This window comes from Aptenodytes patagonicus, chromosome 2, assembly GCF_965638725.1.
Source record: "Aptenodytes patagonicus chromosome 2, bAptPat1.pri.cur, whole genome shotgun sequence".
NCBI lineage: Eukaryota > Metazoa > Chordata > Aves > Sphenisciformes > Spheniscidae > Aptenodytes > Aptenodytes patagonicus.
In genome coordinates this window covers 139207916-139233536 of record NC_134950.1, presented here as the reverse complement: position 1 = coordinate 139233536, position 25621 = coordinate 139207916, and the positions used below count along the sequence as shown (strand labels likewise).

The 25621-nt window shown below is 39.4% G+C and overlaps 1 long non-coding RNA gene across 1 annotated transcript; it reads left to right on the top strand.

The window, feature by feature from the left end:
• The first annotated feature begins 2310 nt into the window (after window positions 1–2310).
• On the top strand, window positions 2311–5834 carry LOC143157508 (uncharacterized). Its single transcript, XR_012994808.1, has 3 exons — window positions 2311–2378; window positions 4776–4817; window positions 5704–5834. It is a non-coding gene; the product is annotated as an uncharacterized LOC143157508 (long non-coding RNA).
• Window positions 5835–25621: the final 19787 nt, after the last annotated feature.

Genomic DNA, 25621 nt, shown 5'->3' with positions numbered 1-25621 from the left:
GCAGGAGGTACGACGCTGATTGCCAGGTGGATGAACATGAGAAGAAAGCCTTCCTAAGGTATCACAATCCTGCCAGATGCTTTGCTTTTTTGTTCCATGCAGCTTAGAGCAGCATCCATTTCAGACAATACTTGCTACTGAATAGACAGTGCCAGATGCTTTCAGAACTTAGGGCTGTGCCCAAATAATCCAATTATTTTTGTTCTCAGATGCTGAGAACTTCAGGCTGTGCCCAATTAATCCCATTAATTTTGTCCCAAATGTTTAACTGACAACAAAAAAACCCACCTTTGAAATCCATATCTGAGTCAAGGTAGATAGAATTTTATCAGGACTCTGCAGCATGCATGGCAATTCAAAAAGTAGATTTTTGTTAAGGTCTTATTTTAACTAATTTAGAAATTCAAATGTTCTATAAAAACAGAAAGAGTACAGACAACAGCATATTTGTTAAGCAACAGTGGTCAAAATGTCTCTACTTCCTTCAAAACTCCCAGTCAATGTTTTCCTTTAAAGTTATGTTCCATGATTCAAGCTCTTGAGAATTTAAGTTCTTTGCTTCTTTGCCTGGCTTAGCCAGCTCAGTCAGGTCTTTGTCAGCAGCTGGGAAGGATTGCAAGTACATAGCTACCAGTTCATTTAGGACCAAACTGTGGTACACTTATTCGTGATGAGCAGGAACTTACTCTCCCTGCATTAGTTTTAATAGGAATTCATTAGGAGAAAATGCTGCAAAAATCCGGTGCTTAGTAGACAAATTGATACATTCACCAAATATCAAACAGGATTGGAGTCTGCAAAATGCAACTCCAAAACAAAAGTTTCAGGTTTCATTGCGGTAGCCAAGAAGGTAATGTTTCCTGATCTCTTGAGAGGAATTCTCAGCATTGTATGCAACTTCAACTTTTTACCTAACAGTACCCTAGAAACTTTAAAATATTCCAATTTTAATGAACAGAAAAAAAATAGAGTCATGACAAGGGGATAGCTGAAGACCAGCTCTCTTCCCAGCAGAGAAATACCTCTTGTAATTCTATTTTCCTTCAGTAATGACTTCCTAACAGTCTTTTCTCTCTATTTCTCTCGTGTGTATAAAGAGGAAGATAGACATAAAGAGAAACGTTTTACAGAAAAATCATTTGACCCAGGCTCCTCCATGACACAGACCCCGGAGAACCTCCCTGGCAGTGAAACACAGGGAGGAAACAGGTGTGGGGATGAGCCACGCACACACTTCCCTCAACAGTGGCCACAAAACTCAGACACAACAGCCAAACCCCACTCCTGCAGAAGCAATGTCTGTGACATAACATCAAGTAGTGTTGCTGGTAGAACAGCAATAGTGTGAGGAACCTTTTGAAAAATAAGAGTAGTGGAAGGTGAAGCAGTATTTCTCTAGAAGAGAGATGGCTAGGGAGAGAAAACAAGTAAAAGCCTGCAGAACCAAAGAACGCCACCTGATAATGCTCAAACTACTCAAAAATTGGTATCTCATTGCTGAGTGCAAAGTACTTCTCTGTCTAATGCAGATCATCTTTGTTGTTATTTTTTTGTTAGTCTTCACAGAGCTGCTAAACTCTTACTCAGTTGTGTTCACCTGTAAATTATAGAATGCTTTAAGGATCTTTGATCTGTTGTGTATTTCCACAGCATCTATCGAAATGGAGTCTTGCTTCAAGCCTGGGTCTACAAATAGCGACAAGAGCCAATCTACAGCTTTGCCTGCTGTCACTGGTCCCTAGTTTTTCATTACCATATCACAAACTGAAGGGTTTTGCTTCCATACATTTCATAAATGTTATAAGCAGTTTTTCAAAAATATTCACCTACCGCTTTCTCTTTTGTGGCAGACTGAAACAATGTGCAATATGTTTGCTTTCTAGTTATTCTAATCATTCTATAAAGTTTTTATTTTAGACCCCAAGCTAATTTTTATCAGTGATAATGTTTTCTTCTTGTTCAGCATGCTTCTTCAAGCAGTATACAGATGCATAATCTTCACCTTTATTTAAAATCATCCCCATCACCTACGGAGCATAACTTCTAGAAAATCTATGTTCTTTCCCTATTTTGCTTTGCTGAGATCCTCCCGGGCACACGCTGCCAGTTTTTGAAATCGGAAAGGAGATGGACCTTCTACACAGATGGTGGATTCTAAACCGTAACAAATTAACTGACCAAACTGTGTAATATTCTCTGCGTTGCAGTATTCACTCCCTGCATGATGATATTCATCACCCACCCTCTTCCTTCCTCCACAGACTCTCAGAAGATTCACACTATATCCATTTCCAGCGCTCCTCTCAGATTCCCCAGGCAAATGCCAATCAAAGCTTCCTTTGTTGGTGATATGTACATTCCTCCATGAGCTATAAAGGGTAAGAATGTCCCAACTTTCTACAAGCTATCAGAGGCACGTGCAATATTATTGTCCCATAGTTTATCTTACCATACCCCAGAGAAATCTCATCATCCTGTTTTCTTTATATGGACTACAGATGTCTTAGCCAAGCTTCCTCACCACTGAGTCACCGACCAGGATTGTTTACGTCTTCATAATGAGTCACCTTCAGGATTTGGCTCATTGTCAATACATGGGCTGACGGCTTCAGCTAGTCTCTGTTTTGTCTCATTCTCCTTCATCTTGTCAATGTAGTTGTACCTGTTGGGAGTATGAACACAAAATGGCTCCCTCCTACTTTTCCTTTTGCTTTCTTTATGCCACTTCATGTTGACTGGTGTCACTTTCTATCTCTAGATTGACTGCTGTTCCAAAACTTTGACTTTCATGTTGTTCCAAGTTCCTGTGCCATAGGAAATCCAATTCAGATTTCTTTTTTGCATCCAAGAATATCAGCTGACAGGCAAAAGTGCTATACCTTTGGTCAGATGTCAAATTACATTTAATATGTGTCTTTCATCCTCCTCGTTTATAAATAGGAATATTGTGAATATTGCAAATATCTAGGATGCTTTAGAAGTCATGTTGCCTTTTTCCATATGATATCTTTTCACTTATTGGAATGTGTAAATGACTAGGAATTCTGCTGGCCCGAGAACTTTCCTTTTTGCACTATCCATCGCCTTGAAGGTTCACTTTATGAATGTTCTGTATTTATTAATTCTTTCCTTTTCTAATCACTATGTTTAGTATGTCCACTCAGCACCTAACTCCCCCTTAGATCTAAACTCCTTGCAATCAGTGGTTGGCCAGGCTCCCAGAGTTAGTCAGACTCATTTTCTGTTTCACCTTCAGGCTTTCATGTACTACTTCAGAGCTATTATAGTTATGTTTCCAAAACAGCAGAGTAATATTAATATTTTCATTATCTCATTATTTTCTAAATTTATATTGTAAATATGCTTTTATATTAGTTCCTTTCCTTCAAAAGATGACGAACAAAAAATAAAGTGCTTGATAAGGTCCCTTTAAGTGTCTTTCACAATTCCTTTTTTCTAAAGTGGCATTTGCTTTGTTGCATGAAAAACCTTACGGCAACTAAATTGGGGTGAGAGGTAAAATACTGCCATGAATTAGAAACAGGCTAAGAAACCAAAAACAAAGAGTCAGAATTAATAATCAGTTTTCAAGGGAAAAGGTTAACAGGAAGGTGACCAGAAGTGAACCCAGTTTGCCAGGTGGGGGTAGAATATAAAGATGTGAGTAAAAACATTATTGTGTTTAATTATTACTAACAATATAAATAAATCATACCTAAGTGTTTCGCAACTAAATCTGTGGAAATCACGCCCAAAAAAATCTCCTTTAAGGATTCAGTCAGTAACTTCCAACATAAACCTGACTTTTATTCAAAACCGCAACTTTTGTGGATAGAAACATGCCCTTATCTTGTTTTTAAATACCAAAGTGGTTGTGCAAAGGGAAAAATATCTTTGAAGAGCTCCAAATCCTGTGTATACAAGACACAGCTATTCTAAAAAGTGAATCAGTTATTTAATTTTTCAACTTTGTCTACTGATCTTAGCTACAGTTTCTTAGACATACCGAGTTTAACCAGACCCACCCACCCACCCAGAAAAAGGTTTTTGTGTCCTCTAGTACCAGTTCAGACTAATGGCCAGCCCTATGATCCTGTTTATTTTTAAATCAATCTAGATAAACAAATCCTTCCATTTGTCATTATTGTTTCTCTTTTTGTAATTAATCCTCTGAGAAGTTACAAATTAAACAGCACTTACTCAACCAAAATGGAAACTTCGTATAATAGTTTCTTTCATAAGGCACAAATCAAATATAAATTCACATTTTTTGAATATGGAAATACTCGTAGTGATGAAAGTTATACTTAGTACATGTGGAATGTGTGCTTCATTTTTTAAGTGTGGGGTTTTTTTTAAATAACAATGATGCCAGTGAACTTCAAGATGATGAAGTTTAATGGACCCTGGAGCCTGCTCAGATCTAGCTGCCTCAATCCAAATGCTAATGTGCATTCAGAACTGTGAGCAGAAAAACTCGGTGTCTGAAAGACTCATTGCCCTGGTGGGAAATACTATTTGTGCCAGTGAGAGGAGCCGCTGGCTGGTTTATGTGATTGAAGGATTGAGAACATTGGCCCACATGAGGTGTAACTTGGTTGTAGACGGGATTCCACTATGAAACGCTCCCTGATATTATGACTGTTTTTAGATGAGGCCAAGAATAGCGCTGTTTGTATTGCTTGAGCTGCCTGAGGTACTAATAAAGAGAGCAATAGACACTGTGCTGGATTCCAGAGGTGAAGAATGATCTAATAAGAATTTTTTGTTTTCAGATGCTGGACCTCATTTTGATGCTTTTCCCAATGTGGTTCTGGGTAAGAGACCTGCAGTTGTAGCCAGCTAGCTGCTTGTACACTCTGACACACACAACTGTAAAAGAAAGCACTCATTATGGGTGTGACAGAGCCAATATCCCAAATTCTGGAGGTTTTCTATTAAACTGCCATTCAGTGAGGATCTTGATGCACTCCTGCCTTAAAAGAAATGGAAACTTGTGAACTCACACTGTTAACAACCAAACAACAACAACAACAACAAAATTGTATTCAGAGTAAAGAACACACAATTTACGCTGGTCTTGGCTCCTCTGACAGTATAGGACAAGATAGTCTCAGTCTTGCAGTTTAGCCGAGTGTTATGCTATCGCAAAATCTGGGATGATACATGACCAAAATATGGAACATCTGTATATTGTTGAGAGCCTCAGCATAATTTTTAATTAGAAGATGTGTTTTGAATGTTTTCTCACTTAGTGTTCTAAATAAACCAGCAATTTTAAAAACACAAACCCCAAATTATTTATGGGCAAACCAATGAAATCCCCATTCCAAAACCAAAACCAGCCCAGCATGAATGCTGACCTCACCTCTGCTACTACAGCTAACAGGAAAACTGATGCATTACTTAGGCTAGGCATAATTAAGAAGATAAAAAGTCTGCTAATGGATTTTTCAATTATTTGCTAGACATCCACCAGGGAGAAAGATGTTGATCCAGATTCTGTTCCCAGGCCCAGTAACAGACTGCAGTCTCTAAATAAAGCATATGTTAGCATGAAGTCCAACCCATAAAAATGGAGAGAGCATAAAAATGGAGAGAGTAGTGTGTAAAATTGAAAAGGGTCAGGCTGGAGGTGGGGTTACAAACAGTTTCACAAGGGATTGATGTTGTTTACTATTTTGATTAATTCCCTGGCTCTAGAATATGGGAGTACGCTGATGAAGTCTGCAGGCGACACAGAAAGGCATACATCAACATACAAGAGGACAAGGAAAACCCACTGAAAGAACTAAATATTTGTGAACTGAAACGAGATGACGCTCAGTAGTGAAAATAACAAAACGTGCATTGAAGGCTAAGAACTAAAACTCTCATTTGGAAAAGACTCGCGGAGTCTGCTCTGGAACTACCAGATGACTGAAGGAGGCTACAAAAGCAATGCTTTGTTAAGGTAACACTAGAGGAAGAGTAGCAAATTCATAGTGTCCAGCTGTGCAACCTTTGGGAGACCTCATCTGCAGTACTGCATACAACTTGTGTTCAAGGAAAATGAATTCATCACTAGAACAGGTGTAGACATGGCATACTAGGATAGCCAGAGGAATTAATAATCTATCATGTGAGAGGAAACTAAGAAAGTTCTGCTGGTGTAGCCTTATAAAATTAATTTGGAGTGGGCAAGTAAACATCAGGAAAGCAGAATAGTTATATAAGCCAACAGACAGGGCTGGCACAATAATAAGTCAGCAAGCAGTGGTCATAAATTACTTGAGGCTGGAAACTGAAAGATGGTGTCTAGCCATTACAGCAATAACCTTCTGATGGAAGATCTGTTCCAGAGTAAAGAGGCGAAAAACATAACTGCTCTTCAGAAAAACTTAGCAAACTATGAAAATACATGGTAGCTATATTAAAGACCTTGAACAGACAACTCAAGACTTCACTTCCATTCCTATGTTTCTGTCTGATAAATTCACTTGGTAGGATAAATGCCCAGCTGGACACAATTCTTGGTTCTAGAAGCTCTCTGAGGAGAAAAGCTATATTACACAAGCAGTTTTTTCATTGTGACAGTGAAGTCTTCTGTAAATTAGAGGCAGGAGCAAAAGAATAAATAGGCTGACCATTTTCTATGGGGTAAGCATGCAGCCTTGCACAGCAGAGGATGCCACTTTGCTATCTGGCCCAGCTAAAAGTCCATTACCTGTCAGTAATTTTAACCTGGCAAAAGGAACTCTCGTGTAAGATGTTCAAATCTGAGGACCAAAACTGTCCTCAGGCTGTCTAAAATAGTGCTTGACTAGTCTGAAATGAAGGTGAACTCAACATTAAAAAGAGTCATACTGGTATAACTGAAAAAGTATTGAATTAAAGGTTCAACTTTTTGTTTAATACACTTTGGGTCTCCTTAAAAGGCTCCTAAGGCTCCTTGTAAGCTGACATTAGTTTCCTACTTAAGCTCCTCTGACAAACAGGTTTCTCAGGTAATTTCATGTCGTATAAATGAGTATAGCTATAGTTAAGGAGGCTCACAGAAAAGTGCTCTAGAAACATTTTCTTCCAAGTTTACTTGGTCTGCATGGTGGGATATATGCAGGAAACCTCTTTGAAGAAAACAGACTGTTACAGCCATCATCTCTACTGAAGAATATTGTCTAATCCAAAAAGATGCAGAAAAAAAGCAACCGGGATAAAATGATGTTTAAAACAGGTTGCATCAATGACAGTTTCTATCATCCATAACACAAGTCCATTTTCTTAACATTGTTAAAGAAGGGAATAAAGTCATTCTCATTCCATACATTTTAACATTTTTCTGTGTCTAATTAAGTCATTAAGTTTAAGCAATAGGTTCTGGCTGAAAGTTCCATATTTTCATTTGAACTCCTGAAGAAATTCATCACAGAAGAACCCTTAGATCTTACTTCGCTAAATTCAAGCAAAGTCAGGATTCCTTCAAACCCCACAATTCTTTCATAAGCGGTGGATTAAAAATATAAACACTGGCTTATTTCTGATCTTTTGCATTACTAAGATTTTGTCCTACATGCTCAGATCATTCATTCATTCAAAAAAATACATGCTTAGTAACTGTTCAAAAAGTGGATTAAATCCTTTAACACATTATTACTGCACTGCCTCAATAAGCCCTTAGTTTACCAAAAAGGATATTTACTGTAAATATGGTACTAGAACCAGCTGCATCACATTTACACAAAAAGAAAACATACTGGATTGTTTAGAAAAAGAGGCATGATATAGTGGTGATTGCTTTCCCCTATACTTCTGAATTAAGGGTTTGAAATACTGTGCTTGAAGTCCCATAAAGCTTGGTATGCCTTGGGAACAGCACCCCTAGCTTAATTTGGGCCAGGCTCCTTTTTCTACTTTGAAGGAACAAAATGAGACTTTAACAGTTCCAGGAGCCTCTAGGTAGTTGCGAACTGAGGCCTCTAAAGCATTCACGTGAGCAGAGCTCAGCCCATAGTATAAAGCATATTTTAGGGAGACTGACTTTTAGAACAAGATTGGACCACCTCCCCTCCTACCAATGCAGAAATAAAAACAAATCACTTTATTCCCCTCTCTCACAGTCTCCTATACATAGTTTAAGAATTATGAGACCCTTCTTGAAGTAATATATGCAAGTGAGTTGCAGTTGTGCGATTCACATCATTTAGGGATGTCCACGACTCACAACAAGTCAAAAAAGATAAGCATTTGGAAAACACAGTGTAAGAGTAAGAGTGCAAAGACTAAGTTTCATCATAAACATTGCGGAGCTATGCAATATTTAGGTACAAAAGGTATTTGGATACAAAAGGAATAGAAGCCACCCCGCATCCTCATTCAAATCCCATCATGGAGCAATTTCATTGATTCGTGTCATGCAGAACTATGTAGCTCAGGGCTTTTAGCCAGGAAATTCTGCAAATTTGTCCTCAGATTAAATGGTGCCATGCAACCCAGTCACATTACAGCTTTATTTTGAATGCTTGCACTTGGCAAGGCCTCTGGCTGAAGATGTCTTGTATTTTTTGGCTCCTGCAGAGTTCGTACTAGAAAAACATTTTGGCACAATTGGCATCTACTGTTTAATCTCTTAAAAGGGTACAGAAATAAAATCCCTTTAATTGCTCTTAGGTATGCATATGTCTTGAAATGTTTAAGACTAATTTTTATAACATGAACTAAATATACAGCCTGAACTAACTTCCTATCCAGCCAGGATGATCTTTCTAGATCAAAGATGAGGATGCAGAAAGAATGCAATAAAATTGCATCAGAAAAGAAGCATAGTGTCTGGCATTGCTATGCAGGGGTTAAAGACGTGTCTACATGGCAGCCAAGAAGAACGATTTAAAGCTTGTTTGAGGATGTGTGCACAAGCTGCAACTAGCTGGTCAAGTGATGATAAACATATAGCCTTAGCAGAGCAAAGTGCGGACTGAAAACTTAATCTGAAAATTTGGGCAAATGTTTAGGTGGCTAACCTGCACTGAACTGCAAGCTACCACAGCTGACACTTTAGTTGTAGGATTTAAATTCCTATCTAGCCATAATGACTAAAAAAATTCTGACAAGACTTTGTTCTAAGTACATTACGAATTCAAACAGTGGGAGTGAAATGGGGAATGGGGGTGTTACTGGACCTTTTCATCTGAAACTCTGTTTCATCAATAAAGCTAAACTGCTACGTTTCCATGATACTCATGCTTCTAGCAAAATCTCTGCCTTCTCTGATTTCTTGTTGCAGTTGCTGAGCGGTATTTGGAAAGTGTTCCTGGACTGGGGTTTTTCATGAGAAATTTCAGAGAAGAGTTTAGACGTGCTCTTCCTTAATTGACTGGATCCACAGACTGAAAAACAACCTTGAAAACCTGGAATAATAGTGCCTGCTTGCTTCAACAGACCCACCCATGATTGTGTGCTTTAATTTTTCAACAAGATGTGGAGGTAGGGCCTGAGGAAACCCATAAAAATGTTTGGTTTGGCTTTCTGGCAGTTTTCCCCAGCTAGAGCGCATGAAAAGCACTGAGGATGCAAGATCCTGCTAAGTTTCCATAGAGCGCCTGACTCGAACACCACAGAACATTCTGTACATCCCGGAGCGGAGGATCATATTGCTCCGCTCACTCTGGGGACAGCAACAAGCAGCAGCAGCAGCAGGTCATCAACTGGAAACTGGAAAGCTGCCATCTTTTAATTAGTTGCTCTCTACTTCATAGTAATCCTATTTAAAATCCTATAAAACACGAGGTCAGGTTTGCTGTACAAGCTCAGATAATGCCAAGCTAAATTTTTAATCATGTAATTAGCCAGAAACACCTTTTTAGATGGAATAAATATCATCTCCTCATTAAAATTAGGGACTATAATACATGGCCAGGTTCTGTTCTTTCCTATTCTTAATCATTGTCCAGATGAACAAAAATGTTTCCCAACTGACTCTGGATTCAAGAACCGCTTTGTTTTAAGTAAAGACAACTGTATTCTGTACAACTTAACCTCAAATTCCATGTAGACAGTCGTTCAGATACAAGAACCAAATTCTCATTCCTCTTACACCCTATGCAAAGGTATTTTAAGCCACTCCAGTTTTCAGTGATGCCAACCAAACTGCTTTGCGAGCAATCACTGGATGCATTTTAAGAGCAAATAATGCTACCTCATACAAACTATATGCAAGACCTTAAAGCAAAGGATATCAAAGGCATCAAAGTCTTATCGTCATTTCACAGACTGTTGCAGAACTGAGTAAGAAAGATTAAGTGTTAGTCACACAGCAAATCAATTCCTGATTCAGGAGCAGAACACGGGACTCCTGACTACTAATCCAATAGCATGGAGGAAAATGTTGTCCTCATCTGGATCTAAAAGGAAGATTTCTCACATCTGGTCCCTTCCCCACTTCCACCATCATACCACTTCGCTACTTGTTCAGGATGCTGGGTTGAAATGTGCTCCTTGCTGTGGCATGAAAAAAAAAAAGGGAAAAAAAAAAGCGGTAATTTACAGTGGGTGGCTTCATATTAATACAAATTAATAAGGTTCTTCTGTAAATATGCTGCAGTATATTGTGTAATATAATATAATCCTAGTAATCTGAGCCTTTGCTACAGCTCTCTGCTATTAAATCATTGCCAAAAAGAGGGGAAAAACTGCCAACCTTATGTGCAAATTATGAAGTGTGTAGATTCACAAGATTCTGCCTTATTGACAAAAGTAAACTCTTTTTGAAATAGACTGATTTAGATAGTCGATTTCTTTAAATACATTTATTTTACCTTGCAGGCGTCATCCATTTGGGCAGGAAATTAACTTTTCAGCCAGTGATCTTTTTCACAACACCTCTTAAAATGATATTTTTGTATGGAATGCTAGCAAGAATAGCTCTGTATGAACACACCCCAGGAATAAGTTTACAATGCCTGACAATACCCCAAATATTTCAGTAGGTGCAGAGCATACAGGCCCTTGGCATTGAGTCAGAACTCCAAGTCCCAACTCACAAAACAGCACAGAGCTGCACACAGAATTTGACAGGTCTGGGGCCTAAACCTCGCCCCAAAGAGGCAGACAGGCAAGCAGCCAACCTTTCAAGAGCTACCTCGGGCTGCCGTAGATCTCCCAGCTCTCAGCCTGGACCTTTCGTCGACCACTGGATCATCCCTCCTCGCCAGTGGTTTCTGTTCTAAGGGGGTGTCTTGGGGGATTCCTCTCGACACTCTTCTCACTCTTTAAAGCTCACTCGTTAATTCCACGTCTCTCTACAGGATCCAGCTCTCCCTCATTCACCCGCCCTGGGGAAAAGAGATGAGTTTGAAACTTCCCAGCCTTACAACAGATTTCTTTCTCAAACTTACAACATTCGGACCTATTTATCTAACCTACTACAGCTTAACAACCATGACATGTAGCATAAGTGTTGCCAGGGATGAACAGGATTAGCAAATAGGGAGGAAAGGGAGCTTGTTACTTTTTCCTAATGTGTTCTCAGATAGGGACAAAATAGAAGCAGTTCTATACCTGGAAATGATCCTATACCAAGCCACTCTCCTAGCTCATCATCATCTCAACTCTGCGCTAGTTTAAAGGATATTTCTCACCTCACAGGCTGTGTCTGTGACAGGATCTTCTCAATTTTGTAGTGGAAGCGTTCTCTGGAAAGAGTTGACTATTATTTTTCCAATGAAAAGTGACCAAATGGAATACACTCATGGAAAGTGGTTCTAGTGAAATGCTCCCCCACCCCCCACCCCCGCCTCATTTGCCATAAAACAGTACGGTTTTGGTAAATGCTGTCAGTTGTTTATTTTAGAAAAAAAAATAGTTCTCCACAAGTCATTTGTAAAGCCAAGACACAGTTCAGATTTCAAAATTTGTGGGAAGTTTTTGGTATTTATTTCCACACTTCCCATAAAAGCTTTGATACTTTTATAAGTTCTTCCTCTTATTTCTTATTAATAAGCAAAAGCAATGACATAAGAAATTGTTAAAGATTCAGCACGTAAGACCTTAAACACTTTTATACCTAAAGAAAGGGAAAAGGAATGTAAACATTGACAAAGTGAGAAGCAGCTATAGTGTGTTTTACCAGTGTCAATCCTAACAGAGTTTTCACTTGTTCCACTGAGAAAAATAGATTTCCTCATCATCCTTTCTTAGTTTTAACACATTTGCCAAGAGGATTCTTTTCATACTAGAAATCCACCTTCATTTTTCTTTTATAGTGTACTGTAAAACCACCTATATTTAGTATCCTGAATTAGTTGTATGAAAGGCAAGAAACGCTAGTCTCTTGAGAAGGGTTTGCTTTTTTTTGTGTGTGGCAGATTCCAAAATATGTAAGTACATCCTAAAATTTGTGTTACTAACAAGTGCAACACACACTCATGACAACACATCTGAACTGATGCTGCTCATGCCATGTGGTGACCAGAAGTTGTTAAATAAACAAAACAAGCCTAAAACAAACATAAGAATCTGAAAGACGAGTGAAAAAATGAAACGCATAAGATGGCTGGCAGGCCACGACTGAGACACCATGGCTGTATCTACACTAGTAATTTAAGCATGCCAGAACGATCCTGGCTGCTGTGAACCACTGGCATGTCCTGGACCATGATCATATTATTAAATTCTCTCAGCCTGCAAGCATGGGGCTGCATGCAATGTACGATTTGGAAATGGCCACTGGTGTGTGCCGACTCCTGCACCATGCCCAGAGATTGGCAGTGCTAAGTGGCCCAGGCCTAAAACCATGCTGGGGCAGCTGCAGCAATTTAACAGTACAGTTGATCAAATCCCAGCACCCAGGAACACTGCCTTGACTTATGAGTATGGATGCAGCCAGTGAAGGCACACTGATCATTAATAATAGATGCACAATGTCACCCTTCTGTTTCTGTGGAAAACACTAGCAACGTTTCAGAGATACAGCCCGTTGCATTACTAGCTCTCTATTTTCTCTTTATTTAGTATATACGGGGGAAAGGGCAAGTCAATGGAAAGTTGTCATCGGAATTGATGGAATCGTTGGAAAGGAAACAATTAGCAAAGGAAGCAGAATTGAAATGCGAGTTAAAGATGTCACTTCTCAGTTTTCTCCAGGGTTGCCCTGGAAAAGGTTAGTCTTAGGATTATCTTTGCAGTCCTCTGTAGTACTTGCATGCCTTTGCTGCCTTTACAGTTACATATTAAATGTATAAGTACAAAAACAAAATACAGGTTTCTTAGGCATTCCTTTGCACTCAAGATCATGAGTTTTCCTAGCCATCTCCAAAACTTGTTTGATTTGAGATTATTATAAGACTTGAGTAGAAATACCTTTTTTCCTTTTAAACTTATATCACAAGGTAGATTTAGCAAAAGTCATTTTACTGGGTAGCAAAAAAAGTAATGATGGATTTTAACTTATGGTTATATCATTAGGAATGTATATTTCAGGGCTGTGACCTTACAGCTGCAAAATATAGAACTGGTTTTACTTCACAAGCATTTGTCCAAACATTTTCTTTCATTTTGATCCAAATAGTTTCACACCCACTGAGTTAGACTTTGACTTTCAGGTTCGAGCAAACTGAAAATTTCAATCAGCTCCTCAGCTAGAGTAAATTGGTGTAGCTCCACAATGGAGCAAAATATTGACTTCAATGGAGCTACACCGATTAACACCGGGTGAGGATCGGATCCTGATCAAACTGAAACTCAGCTGAAATTGCTGTGCTTCACCTGGTGTTTATTCACACCTCACATCAAAACCATGCAAAGCTATGAATTTTGCATGATTCTGATCTAAAGCCACACACCATATATGCTTAAATTGAGTTCAGGTCATTCAGGAGTTCCACAATGCTAAGCAAATCTTTTGATAAATATGGTTTGCGTTACTAGTTTGTAACAAAACTCCACACCAGGTGACTTTTGTGTGGTCTGGTGTTTCATTGTGAACATTTTGCACTGCTCTAATGAAACATGATTTCTAAGACAACTAGGGGAGAAAAAAGAGTTTCTATTCAATGTTTTACCCACAAGTTCTGCAATACGCACACAAACTGTGACCACAACATTAAACTAAATGTCTAAAATTTGAAACCTAATTCCCTATTAAAGCATCTAAATAATGCCCGTGTGATCTTCCAGAGATTCTGTGCAATGGACTGTAGCTCTCATTATTGGTAGAACTGCAAGTCAAACCACTTTGCCTTAAGTCTTTACATAGTCTGGGATTTCATCAGACTAGCTTTTCAGAGGTATTTATGCAAAAAAGTATCTGAAAATGCAGGTGGCCATCTAGGGCTAGATCCAGTGTAGGCACCGGGCTCTTTAGAAAGGGACAGGAAAGGCCCTGTATGTCGGGCTCACCCAGTATTGGCCAAGAAGTAGCACACTGACAGGAGCCCTTTCGCTCTCTCTGGAGCTTTGGTGGCAGTCACAGCTCTGGGCGTGTGGGATCACGAGCCTGGAACATAAGACTGCTTAACCTAGACAAAAGTATTTGCACACACTCACACATTTATTGCATGTACATGAGTCTGCTGCCTTGCCTTTTCCATGCAAGAAATGTGTATGCCACATGCACAGTAGGCCAGATGCCTCCAAGAAGCTTTGAACTTATTGTATTTGCCCTGGACAGCTGATTTGTGCATGTGGGGTAGATTTGATATGCGCAAGCAAAATGCACGTCTGGGATTCCTGGATTGCTCCAGACAAAGTTTTCAGGTAGAAAAAGAAGATATATCAAGGGAAACTGTGACAAATGGCAGCCTTATGCTAGTGAGGCTTACAACATTGTTTACAACAACTGTCACTGCACTTAGTAGAAAAGGACAAAGACAAAACAATGGCAAGTATTCCCATCCAGATGACTCCACAATGTGGTGGGCAGCAATAAATCCCTTCAGGTGAGGTGAACATAGTATGTGGGTGCTTCCCATGGGAGAGCGCTGTAAGCTATAGGCTCCTATATGCAGGCCTGCCATGCTGAGCCTTTCAGAAGAAATGACAGAGGAATATATTATTTGATACTTCTGATGAAGCTTTGGAGGAAGATGAGTATCTACCTGCTCAGAGTTAGGCAGGTGCAGCAATACAGACAACCAAAATTCTAGCCATATGGAAAAATTAAAGTCTACGGTGAGAGGCCATTCTAGGGTTAGATGGCAATAAGGAAGAGACAATCTCCAGGTTTTATGTGTCTTGGTTCCATGCAAGAAATTCCCTAATCTTTTGCTGCATGTAGCCTATGACACATTGTGTAGGATTTAGGAAGAGCTAAGGTACCAACAACTTCAACAGGGAAGTTCCTTACACTCCTGAATTTTTCTTACTGTGCCTTTCCCAAAACACCACAATCTTAACATGGCTGAGCCATGCAGGATCTGTTTGTACCTGCACCTCACTAAGCCACTTCAACTCAGCACTGCTTTCTAAAACACGTAATCTGGCACAAGACTGAACTCCTCATAAGGCACAGAGCCAAGGCCATCTTCTTAAAAATCCTTGTTGTGAGAGGAAATGTTATATTTTATATATAGTTCAATGTTTATACCACTCCCAAAGTACAGGACGCCTGAGGGAAACCCTTTCCTGATCTGTAAAACCTTGAATTTATGTATTCCATCTTTTAGCAAAGTGACAAGCTATGAAAATTCTGCACATTCCTCTCTCTTCATTTAAAGATGTATCAACATGAGGTTCATCAGATGAGAGCAGACGACCAGACAGCTGCATTACTCCCCAGCTACCAATAAAGATAAACTCCTGGGAAAGGGCGAACCAAGGGAATGAGTCCATGGACTTCTGCTCTCCGATGCCTTTCAAATAACCCTGTGTGGCTCCTTTACTGGGATTTTCAGACATGCTCTCTTGTATCTTTAAGAATCTTGTCCTTAGCAACCAATTCCCATCGCGTCCTGGCGTTTGTTGGATTTAAATGTAAGCATTCACATCCTGGCTTATACACTGATTGGTTCCACGCTATTACAATACTTTGAAAATCTCCAGTGGTGATCTGACCATTAAACCAAGCTGTAAATTAGGTAGATTGGATTAGCATTTTCCTATAGGGAAATAGCATGTTTCTTTATTCAGTATAAGGGCTTACTGCTGGCATGATTCTTTAGGCATGAAGACAAGATTGTATTATACTCAACAATGGCACAGATGCCTGAACAAAACATACGCCACTCATTTTTCTTGGAAGCATCTCATGCTCTTTTGATTGTAGCCACACTGGTACTTGACTCTAACTTCCACTGTCTTTCACAGAAGAAAGTGATGCAGGAACTGGGAGACGACAAGATGAAAATAGCTGAGCTTTCCCCATTGAAATTCCAAAATGTGAGAGAATAGAGAGAACACTTCCTCTGTCCCTTGGGAGAATTAGTACTGTTATTGCCAGCACCAAAACCAACATCTTCTGTGGTCTAGCGTAAAATACTTCTCTGGGTCAAAATTACTTGATGAAAATGTTTACTCCCAAAGGCTTTCTATTTTGCGTCTTCAGTGTGTCCATTTACAGAACAGGAGAGCCCTAAAAGTTTTGCATAGTACAGTGTTGAATTTTACTTAGGCTACCATCCCTTCCCAGTCCCGTAAAAAGGTTTACATACAATAGATCACAGAGACCATAAACTAAAGACAAAGACCTACACAATGCTGTTGAGGTAATCCTTTGTGCTCTGCACATACCAGTGCTGTATAATATTTGAGGAAAAGCACAATAAACTATTTCAGACATCTGTTTTTAAGGTTGCAGAACACTACAATGTAAAAAGCAGACGCTACAAAGCACTCACATTTCCACCAACTTCAAATGATCCTGAATATTCAGTGGAGAGCACCAAACTGAGTAACTGCTCTCCCAACTGACAATAGCATGATGTTAAATGAGACAGATTCTCATGCTGCCAGTATGTTGTACTGTCATGATTTCTTTGCTCTCCATATGATGAAACAGGTGGTAAGCGGAGTTTGACAACCATGCATTTGCCTTATCATATTTGCTGTTAATTCCACTATTAGGTACTATATCAGATTTCAGTGCCCTGTTTCAAAGAGCACAGCATCTGCTTATTAGAATTTACACTGCTGTCTCTAGTCAACAGACAGCATAAATTCTAAATAAAACTGCTTACCACAGCTATAGCTCTGTGATTTCTCCCAATATATTAAATACTTTATCAAAAACCAATTCAGGGATCATGTCATAATGAAGCTGAAACAAAGCAGCTTTCGGGCAGCTGCTCAGCATTCCTCCTTCTGCCTTGTTTTCTTTTCCCTAAATGAAAGGAAACAAAGGTTCCTGTTTGTTCTCTAAACCTCCTGCCCATAGCACAGCATCCTCCACAGCAAGCCAAAAGCACAGCGGCCATCAGCAACATAGCTGGGCTTTGGTGAAAGCAAATGCTTCACTGAAGTGCATTGTTCCTTTCAGGGAAGTAAAACAAACGCATTGTATCACCTCCACAACTTTTAATAGTCACTCAAATTCTCTATCATCTCGAGCAGGATGTTTAAAAAGCCTTCTCAAAGTCCACATCTGCAGATTCTGGAGAACACATTGGGGTAAGGATGACTTGTGTATTTTTGATCCAAAGAGGTCTAATTTTCCTTTAGTGAGAAGGAGAACTCTAAGACCCTTCAGTTCCAAGAGACTTACACAGAGTTCAAAACTGCTTTTTTGTCTGCTACCACTTTCTGCCATCTTTTGTATACTCTGGATCTTAAGTTTGTGCCTCATGACAAAGACTGCTGCAAAGTGCTCCAGGACTTGGTGAAGGCACTCTACCACCTACAAAGCAAAGATATTCTTCAGCTCCTTTGCAGTATATGGCTCAGTAGTGGGCTTCCTGCCAGAGCTCTGCATAGTGATCTTACAGCACTCCACATCGCAGTAGGAAAACATTTGGGGGGTTGTTGTTGTTGGTTTGGGGTTTTTTTTCCTTAAAGGCTTCTAAAATATCTTCTTGAAAGAGGGCCTGGTTTATGTTTTCTGTACTCAGAGGAAGCGTATAGAAAAAAGCAGCAAAAACTAGAAAAATAAAGCAGTAACCACCATATACCTAATCAGATTAAAAACATATTGTATTCTCTTTCTTTTAGCTATCAAAGAAAACCTGCCGGTGTCTCTGCTTGTGCTATAAGTTGTCAGTCAACAGCTGTTAGCAAGCTAGATCATGGGAAGCTAAGGCCCTACATACCGTGTTCCTTCAGCTGAGGATGATAGCGTTTAACTACAGCCTAGGCAAGAATGCTTGAAACCTTGGCTTGATTCACCCTTGTTCTGGGGCAGGTAAGTGCAAATCTAACATCTAGAATGAGCACAGGTCATGGCCATACCCTGGCTAATTTGGTAGTGAGTAAGAATGTGCTTTACAGCCTGCTCTCAGGGCTCGTCTTCTGGACAATTAAATGACTTGGGACTTTATAAAAGACTTCCGTATGAGTTTTGCTCTGAGAACATGATTAATGAATCCATATTCTGGTGAGAGTACACCACTATGGGGATGGATCTGGCCGCTGCCCTGTCCCCCACCCTTCCTCCCGTGCACATATTCCTGGTGAATAGCAGCTTGGAGGAAATGGCAGTACGTAAAAGTTTTCTGAGCAAAGTTACCACTAGAGAGACCTGTTTTGATAAAAAAGTAAGAATAATCCAGATGTCAGCTTAACACAGGGCTAGCCTGAAAAGGACCCAATGTCTTTATGACCAATTATGGTCAAAGAAGCTTTTGTTTTGATAATAGTGGGTTTGACAATATCTGTCTTCAGAAGGAGGATGTAATGTTTCCTACATGACATACCTTCTGTATTGTGTCTTGTTTTCCTGTGTTCTCTCTTTTCCAGGTTCTATTTGCCTCTCAAATCTTTTCTTGGGTGATATCCCATTTTTGTTTCATTGCTTTTTGTCCTTAGAATAGCAGACCATTTATATTATGTGTCAGAAAAATGTTGGTTTTATGGATGTTCTGTCTGTCTCCTGTGCTAAGTAGCACATGAATGAATTTACCAATCTGACAAAATTGAGACTAAAATGTAAAGGAACGTCTTAAATATCCAACATAAGTGAAAAAAAATCTATTAAAGAAACCTTAGATGTTTGGCACTAGGGTTTTTCTTGCTCAGTGTAAGTATACCTAGCTCTCTGCATGGTTTGTCATGAATATTCATTTATATGCCAGACAGGACATTTGAATCTAGGTTTTTCTTTGTTCTCCATCCTAGGTATTTTATATTCATATAGGCTATATCTACCCATAGTAAGGACAGGAAAGAGGAGTGCTCGCCTACGTATTCTGGAGGAGGAAAGTCAAATATGCCCAACTCCTGCCAGATGAAGCTACCTCTGCTGTGTCCAGAGGAGGTGTTGCAGGTTCATTGTGGCAGCTGGAAGGAGTTAGTTACTAAGAGTGTCACGACAAAGAGCAGAAGTTGTGCCCGGCAGCCAAAACGCGGCTAGCTATCATAGCATCTCACTGCAGTTCTGTCTCTGCAGGGTACACTCCAGGTACACAGACGTTTTGCATACAATGGAAGAAAATCTACATGCTGCAGGATGCATTTCAAAGTTCATACATGTTTTTGCCTTGGAAAAGGGTTTGTTTTTTCTCTACATTACAAGCTCCTCAAAGCAGGTAACCTTTTACCACTGCACAAGTATGAGAGCAGATACAGCCTTTATCTGAGCAGAGAAAAGAGAAGGGCTGCACAGCCACGTGGATGCAACCACACCATGGGACAGTTGTGTATGCCAGCCAGCCAGTGCTTATGGATGGATCTCTCTAAAATGTCTCTACCCATATCATTAAATCTGTGTCTGATTGCACTCGCTGCAGTGTGGTCTGGACTGAGCGGGGATCCTTGTCTCTACACAGTTGAAATCACAGATGCTAATTCTTTCGGAGGCAAACACGGACATCTCAGTAAAGAGAATGGTTTGTTAACCAGTAAAGGTGAATATATCCCTGTGAGAGTAATCATTCTACATGGAGCGGACTTGCATGGGTGGGAACTGTTAGCAGTTCACGTCTGTTTGAGAACCTGATTTAGTCAAATGAAGCTGCAATAAGGCTTTTTGGTGCTCAGGCACCACTTCTTACCATTACCTCAGGGTCCTGCCCTCACTTTCTTCCCAGCATGGCCAGACTTGCCCTGGCATGCTCTCCCTCTTGAATCGCTGGCAACTTCTTCCAGATGTTTCTACTACAGCTGTCACAGCCCAGAAACCTGGGCAGCACTGGTAGCACATGAGACTCAGGCATGTTTGTACCCATGTGGCATCCTTTTTTATTGCTTTTATTGAACACTTCTATATAAAGGACATATTTGTAGGAATCAAGTTTCGTTTCTGAATAATTACATATATGAAAATGAACTGAGTAATTGAATTCCAATGAATAATTCAAACAGCTGTAATATTTGAATCTATAATCTGCCAGAGTGTTATATGATCTTACTTCCATTTGATTCCTGAGAGGAAGTGCCTTACAAGCACTGGTACATAAAGTTGTCTCTAAACACAGACACCATCCGTCGTAAATGTTTAATGTCCAATCATGAATTACAGCACCTGTTTTAAGTGATCAGCTACTAAAGGATATATAAAAAAAAGAGGACGGAAATAGGGGTTTCTTTCAAGGAAGATTATTTCCTGCTGTTGAATTTCTACATCTCAATAAAGTGCCAAATTCAGTCTTTGTTCTTGCAACATCTACTGTGCATATAGCTGAACACTGAAACAAAGATCTTTTAGCATGGAATTTCAGCTACAACACCAAATATTTCAATCGCATTTTGCATGCACAATGATTTAAAGCCTTGGCTATCTGTACACATGTGATATACTACAAAACGGCCCACAAACCTTTGTTCGCTTTCTCAGTGATTTTTTCATCAATCTTGTCTACTATCACGATTGGTTTTAGCATTCCTGTAAAATGTCATTTTTATTACACACACCCATATTCACCTGCAAAAACTATATTCCATGGATCCTCTATGAAAAATTCCTTCTAATCAGGATAATACCTTAAGAGTTAAGTGACATGCAATGAATAATGAAGAGTCAGCAATAAGTGGTAAAAGTCAGTGCCTTACTAAAAATAAATAAAATACAGAGGAAAGTAAAAATAATAGGATATAACAGAGAAGTGGGGGGGAGGAACCTCACAGACTGTTTTGGAATGATTCACATGCAGAAAAACGGGGAAAAATTCACAGTGGATCTGTTTCTCAGGGAGTTTGGTCCAAGTCTCACTGGCAAGAGTGAAGAGGCAGACTTCAGAAATATGAAGCAAGGAGAAAGACATAAAAAAATGGAGTGAGGGGAAGGACTTCGTGCCACTTTTTCCTTTTGGCCTTTATACTCTACACACATTTTCCTTACCCTTACTCATACTTGTTCGTCTGGGGGAAATGTTGGGATTGGGAAGTGATCCATGAGAATGAAGCAGCTTGAAAAGCATTATATTAGTCTGTGGAATAAGTAATACTTCAACCAAGTGAAGTAATGGAAACCGCTTCACCCAAGTCATTTAAAATTAGACTGAATAAGGCACTGGAGATTACGCTGAAGGGAACAATTCTGCATTGGCAGGAGTATGGACAAGATGACTTAATAGATCTAGTGTCCCTGTGCCAAATCCTGAGATCCGGATCCAGTTTTTATTACTCTATCGTTACGAAAGTTGAACTTCCGTTCACGTTATTGGGAGCTCACCCTGACACAAGGAAAAAATAATCAAGAGCTTCAGGATTTATGCATAAAAACACAAATAAAAACTGCTTCCGTATAATTTTAAAACTTAACTTGCTACATAATAATTATAAAGTTTGAGGGCAAAAATAATAGAGCTATATAGAGCACTCCTTGAATTATTCCTAACAGCCTGCCCAGAAAAGTTACACAGAGTTTATCTAGTTTAACTGGTTAAGACTCCCCAGAACCTTTGATCAGTGAAAACCTGGAGTTTGTTTTCCTTGGTGTAAAAATGTGTGTAAAAGAATCAAGGCTCTTCAGAGATTGTGCTAAATTCTTATTTGTTTTAGTTTTAAACCAAAATTGTACTAATTAAACCAAAATTATTCCAGAAATGCTATTAACACATTTAAAATGACAGAGCTGAGGGTGCTCTGTGGACAGAGATCTGTATGTCCTTTTATGTGCACAAGGGTTGGTTTAGATGCAGTTAAATAGTTCCAATTTTCACTTCATTCCCATTCACACCAATACCTGTCACCTGCTTTGATTATTCCTGACACGGTAAAGGTGAATCAGTTCCCTCTGGCACACTATAGAATGATCATAGACAGAAAAATCAAAGGCCACGTGGAGTGTATTGGAAAAAAAAACAGTTAGAAAGATGCTGAGGTAGCAAATTCTGTCTTTATTTTGTGATGTACAGAGATATACATTAGTTATACTAAAGTTAAAACTTCCCAATATGGGGGAGAGGATTGGGAACTGTAGGACAGTGGAATTTCTTCCCTTCTAATAAAAAAAACCACATTAAAAGTTGGAGTCTTATTAAAGACTTTTACACTATACTGAAAATTTTCAGAGAAACTTTCCAAAATTTGTCTTTTTAGGAATTCTTATTTGTGCTTATACTGAGCACTAGTCCGCATGAAGGGGTGAGATTTTTTTCATATCTTTCTGGAGTAAGGTTATTGCCTAACACTATAAGGCTACGAAAAGTTATGTGTGTTCCCAAAATGGGAAGAACAGAAATCATATCTGATTATTTCTTTCTTTTCTGTTTTTTTTTTCTTTTTTTTCTAGATCTGTGCAGAGTTTGTAGGAAACCTGGCATATCATCTTTAAAAATATCACCAAATCAAAGTGAAACTCATCAGTGAGCACATTCAGATATGGGAGAAGGAGCTGCTGCCTTGCAGCAGCTAGAGAAGAGATGATGGCGACAAATTAACCTTGGAGGGATTCACAGTTGACCCCTGGGTGTGCAGACAGGACGACGTGTAGCCTGATCCTGACCCTACCCCCTGTCCAGATGGAGACATTAGAGGGAGGTCCCCTTTTTGAGAAGGTAAAGCTTAGCTGGCACAGCCAGCTGTAAGGCTCCTAGCCACACAGGTCAAAGAAGTTCCCAAGGCTAAATAAAAAGAGAGAGATCTGTCAAGTCTGAGCCGTCAGTGGGACTCGGGCACTGGCTCCTCCCTTGCATGCCCCTGCAAGTGAGGACACATTTCACAGCACAGTGCGATGCTTTTTCCTTCATGGTCCTACATGTTCACCTGTCAAGGGCACAGCATTACAGCTGCAACGTATCAAGAGAAAGAGAAAGGGAGCAATGCCCCCTGCCATGTCCCAAACTCAGTAAAGACAATCCCTAGCCGCAACTTAGCCTTCGCTAAGCTAAATCCGCCCACATGGGACACAGTTTCCCCCTTTCACTGGCACAAGCCCATTTTGCCAGGTACTTTGCTGGACACATTGAAAAACCGTCACATGCCAGAGACAAAAAGGTATTGAAGAGGCTGAGGAGAAAATCAAGTGGTCTGACACTGCTGCTCTGACAGAACAAGCATTAGGCAGCTAATATTGATTGCACAATTTTAGAGGAGTGCAAGGGCTGCTTCAATTTGCACCACCTACCTAAGCAGCTGTGCCTGACCATGGGCATGGGGACCAAGGACAGAAGACATGCAGAGATAGGTATTGTTAGTATTGTATTATTGCATTAGTACTTCATGAAGACCAAAGCATGCATCAGGTCTCCCCCCAGGCTGTTCAAGCACAAGACAAAAGGAGTAATTGCCGCCTAGAGAGGTAACGGTCTATACAATGACCAGAACTGCTGCAGTCCTCCCCAGCTTCAGCTATACCCTGTAGATGCACCTGAGTGCTTGGCCCATCATTATTTTTAAAGCAAATAAAATGTCTTTCTGCTTCTTTGGGTATGGAAGGCATCACTTTCACAGTATGCTTCATCTGGAACTGTATTTAAGTAAACTCAAGAGAGCATATTCTATATAGGCAATACAAAATCATGTGTGATTCTTTTGTTGTTGTTTCTATAAACAGGGCTTGAGTAATGTCAGGGTTTATGGCTTTTATTTTATTTGGAGGGACTACTTTTTAACGGAAGCAGGAAGCAGTCCTTGGACACAGTAAGTCACAATGTATAAATAGCTCTACTGAGAGTATAACAAAGGCTCTTTTGTGCTTTTTTACCAGCAGAGCCAATCATATATGCAACTTAGTAACAGAAAAATACCTCATCCCTACTTATGACACCTCTACCTTATGAAAAATTCTTAAGACATCCATTTAGAATTTCTACCAAAAGCGAATTATTTTCTGTGCATTGCTTAGGAGAAGTCATACAGTAGTTGAAATTATTTTCTTTAATAATTGTAGAGAAATTAAAGAAATTTGCTGTTGTCTGATTACTAAATAGAGCATACAGTTAATTCATCTTGAATTGGAATACATTTGTGGAAATATGCTTCTCCATATGGTTTCATATTTATTTCTGCAAGGTGAATACGGTGACAGGATTTTTTCAAATTAGACTATATGATTTTTTTTATTAAATCAAAACCAGTACAGTTCCTACTTAGCAAGCGTTCTGGACCTCATTTTAAGCCATTTGAAGGAGGTCTGAAGTTTATTGGATTTTAAATACATCCTTTTCTCCATCAAGGGTCTTTTAAAGGATAGTTTAATCTGTCCAATTTACATTCAGGAATTTCATCTTTTATATGCCAGGCTTTGGGACTGTCAAATCCTTTGGCTTTTCATTCTTATCAAACATAATAAAGTGATCATATATAACCAGTAGGGTGTATTTTTTTGATTTTTATCCAAATGCCATTTTCAAATCCAATTTAGGTCATATAGGATGCCAATTTTGTACAGTTAAGAAGTTAGATGGGTTTTCCAAAGAAAGATTATCAGTAGTAAGTATAAACATATGTCAGTTCATTAACTTTTTAAAAATATCCAGCACATCAGACTTCATTCCCTTCTACATTGTCAAATACTACAGTACGTCCTGCTTGAGGCTCTGTAAGGTCCTCATACAAAGACTCCCAAAACCAGTGGAAATCTTTTGCTTTCCTAGTGGGGTTTGTACTTAGGCAAACTCCAATGCATCCGAACGTTTTATTGAGCAGGCTTGATCACAACTTGAGATTTGGGACAGATAAGGGCCCCGTGCAGCCTATTTCAGCCACTGGTTAGAATAGCTTCCAGTGAAATATTCTCCAGCTGCTCCATAACTTAAAAAGTTATTACGTCCTACTTACAACCAGAGACAGAAGATAAATTTGCCTATTGTCAGTCAATCATCCCCTCTTCCCCCTCTCTCCTGAAAATGTAATACTCCATTTTTACTTGTCTAGTAAAAGAAGCTTTTTCCCATTTGGTTAAAATCAATATAGCTTCTACACAAGGTGTTGATTTGCATTTCTTAATCACGAATATTTTTTTTCCAGTGTTATGATAGAGTTTAGGAAGTATTTTTTTCTCCCTGTACTTTGAGAAAGAAAGGTTCTTTTATTTCCAACTTTAGGAGCAACCAAATCTAAATCCATGCTAATCCCTAAAGTCAAGTAAATTCTAACAACTCCTTAGAAGTAGTACTAACGT